Raw genomic sequence first — 3,650 nt, 5'->3', positions numbered from 1 at the left:
CATGAATGGGGTTAGTGCCCCCATAAAAAACACCCAGAGAGATCCCTTGCCCCTTCCACTATGTGAGAACACAGCGAGAAGTTTGTTTATGAACCAGAAAGCAGGTCCTCACGAGACACAGAATCTGCTGGTGCCTTGATCTTGGACTTCCAGCCAACAGAACTGTGAGAAATAAATTTCTGCTGTCGATAAGCCATTCAATCTACAGTATTTTGTTATAGCAGCCCAAATGGACGAATGTAACACTCCACTAAATCACAGCAGCTAGGAGATGAGCCTCAAGGAAATTGGGCAGGTACAATTTGTTCATTGCCCTGGGAAAGGAGGGAGAAAAGGAAAGCAAGGGGTGGGGGTGGGGGTAGACCAGAGCATGAACAGAATGTTGTAGGATCTGTGTGTAGGGAACTGGGGAAGGGGCTGAGTTCTGTGCCTTGGGGTGATGTGACAGAACGAGATCTGACAGCACAGATGTGACCAGAAGCACAAGGAAGTGAGTCTAGAACTGGCAGAGATCACAGGGCAGAGCATCCAGCTGCCAGAAGCCGTAGAGCTGGGGTTCTGCCAAGCGTGACCACACAGATGAGGGGCAGGGGCCCCGGGCGACACTTCAGTTACACATACTTCTGTCTTCTAATAATAGATGCCATTGATAAGAGTAACTGCTGAATGAATCTTATTTTGAGTAATAAGTAATGAGTACTTATTTTGTGCACTGCACCCATGTTAAGTGCTTTACATACATAGACATATTATCTCTCTTTAATCTCTGCAGTATCTCTTTTTTTTTTTTTTTTTTTTTCTGTACGCGGGCCTCTCACTGTCGCGGTCTCTCCCTTTGCGGAGCACAGGCTCCGGACACGCAGGCTCAGCGGCCATGGCTCACGGGCCCAGCCGCTCCGCGGCATGTGGGATCTTCCCAGACCGGGGCACGAACCTGTGTCCCCTGCATCGGCAGGCAGATTCTCAACCACTGCGCCACCAGGGAAGCCCTGCAGTATCTCTTTAAGGAAAGCACTACCATTATCACTGTTTGGCTGGTAGGAAAGCTGAGGGTTTACTGGGTTGAGAAAGTGCTTGAGGTCACATGGCTGGGGAATAAGGAGCCACACCTCGGGCGCAGGATCCTTAGCACTGCTTCTCCCCGTTGACCTTGCTACTGCCTGATGGACTGTCATTGTTTGTGTGCAAGCTGGCTGTACTGCTGCCTCCTCTAGGAGACTCAATTGCTCCATATTTAAGGAGCAATAATGTCAGGCCCAAGCTTGTACTGGGGAGGGGAGGATGTGGAACCGGGGGGCAGGGGGCGGGATGGCACACAAACAAGGCAGCTGATGTTCTTGCCATTTTCCTGAGAAGTGAAAGACTGGCTCGAGAACAGAGTCCAGGAGCCCATTCTCCAACCTTAGGACATTTTCCCTTAGTCACGGCACTCAGAGGAACAAAAAAAAAAAAAAAAGAGGAGAGGAGGCCAGAAGGCAGGGGACGAGGTTAATGAAAATTGAGCTCGGGAAGGGGTTACCGAGAGCACGTCCTGCAAACTGTGGTCTCCTCCTGCTCACCTTGTCATCAGACAGTTGTAAATAAACAGCGAAGGGCAGTGGTCCTCAGAGATGTATCTGGGTCACCTGGGGCTTCTGTGATTCTCGTGGGGTCCACAGGTCAGGGAGACCATCAGCCTGGGAACCTCGGTGGCCTCATTTGAGAGGAATGAGTTCTCTTAGCAAGAACTGCAAGACAGTGTTGGGGGAAAGCAACTATGTTCGGAAGTTTTCTGAGTGTTGAGAGGGCAGAGTGAGGGTTGGCTATATGTCAAGTGAGAGATCTGGAGGAAGTATAGGAAAGAGCCAAAAAAAAAAAAAAAAAGAGAGAGAAGAAGGATCAATCATAAAATGAAATTCCTGAGGCTGACTTGGATGCCAAAGATGGCACATATTTTGCCCGAGGAAAACATTCTTAATACAGCCCTGGGGACGGTAGTTCCCTGAGTGATACAGATTAGTAATCAAATTATTTTTGAGGCTGATAAGCCCATCGACAATGCTGGCACTCGGCCCCATCATCTCACGTTCGGCAAACGCCTTCTTTTCTCCATCGCCTCGGGCTTTGTGGATACATTTCAAGAACCGGGGGCCAGCGAGGGCCAAAGTAAACAGGTCTTGGTTTGTTTTGGTTTCTTTCAGACACTCATTGTGATTCAGCAGACACGGATTGAACTGGTCTTCCAAAGACCCATTGAAGGGGGCACGGGCACCATGCCTGTGACCTCCAACGTTTACAGTCTAATTGGGAAAGATGATGTTATGGTCTCAATGTTTTTGTGCCCCCCCATCCATATGTGGAAGCCCTAATCACTAATGGGACTGTACGTGGAAATAAGGCTTTTAAGAAAGTAATTAAGGTTAAATGAGGTCATAAGTGTGGGCCCTGATTGGATAGAGTTAATGTCCTTATAAGAAGAGGAAGAGAAACCCGAGTGTGCTCCCTCTCTCCCTCTCCTCTCTCTCTCTCTCTCTCTCTCTCTCTCTCTGTCTCTCGTACGTACACACACCCATCAAAGAAAAGGAGTGAGAGGATACGGCAAGAAGGTGACCGTCTCCAAGCCAGGAAGAGAGCCCTCACCAGAAACTGACCGTGCTGGCAGCCTGATTTCAGACTCCCAGCCTCCAGACCTGTGAGAAAATAAGTGACTGCTGTTTAAGCCATCCGGTCGACTTTGTTATGGCAGCCTGTGCTGACTCAGAGGGCACACACATAATAAATGACAAAATAAGGCAGGAGGAAAGTGCTATCAGGGTCAGGAAGACGGCTTTGGGGACAGAGAGGATGGTGAGATGAAGCCAGCCTGAGGGTGCAGAGGGGAAGGGCTCCATGTCGAAGTCCATGGAGACTCGGTGGGTATTTCAACCAGGGTGGGCATCAGAACCGTTCTGGGAGCGTTAAGGTCAAAACAGAGCAAAGCCAGAAAAGGAAGAGATGCCTGCCTGGGTCTGACTGCAGACAGACACAGGAGCTCCCAGGGTCTCTAATACACACCCCAAGTAATGGAATCGGTGCTACACAAAGTGTGGTCCTTGGACCGCCAGCATTACCATCACCTGTAAACCTGTCAGAAATGCAAAGGAAGTTGGAGCCCAGGAATCTGTGCTTTCGAAAGCTCTCCAGCTGATTCGGATGGCACTGACAGTGGAGAAGCACCACTGTCAGCTACGCGGGAGGATCGAGATTGCTTCTCCCCTGAAAGTTCTCCAAAGTGCATGCGTCCTGGGGTCAGGAAGTCCTCTGCCCACTCGTCTCTTTCAGCAGCTGATGAGATTTTTATATCTTGCTTTATTTGAATCCTTCCGGTGCCCCTCATTTTCACAGGCATTGGAGACCATCTCTAAATGAGCACTTTCTCCTCAGCTCTTTTCCCCAAAACCTCCTCCATCCGAACAAATGTCTACTGAGCACAAGTTTCATATCCTGACATTTGCTGGAATAGGATCGGGAGACATAGGGGCATGAAACAAGGTCCCCGCCTTACCCCATTCCATTGAGCAAGGCATGTACTTGTGAAAAATAAATTTATCTCACGATAACATGTGCCTGGCATAAGTGGATGGTACAGCCAAGAGCTCCGGGAGGAGGGGAGCTCGGGGAAGGCGGGGTGT

Source organism: Physeter macrocephalus, unplaced genomic scaffold (genome assembly GCF_002837175.3).
Source record: "Physeter macrocephalus isolate SW-GA unplaced genomic scaffold, ASM283717v5 random_464, whole genome shotgun sequence".
In the NCBI taxonomy this organism is placed as follows: domain Eukaryota; kingdom Metazoa; phylum Chordata; class Mammalia; order Artiodactyla; family Physeteridae; genus Physeter; species Physeter macrocephalus.
This window is presented reverse-complemented; position numbering follows the sequence as displayed.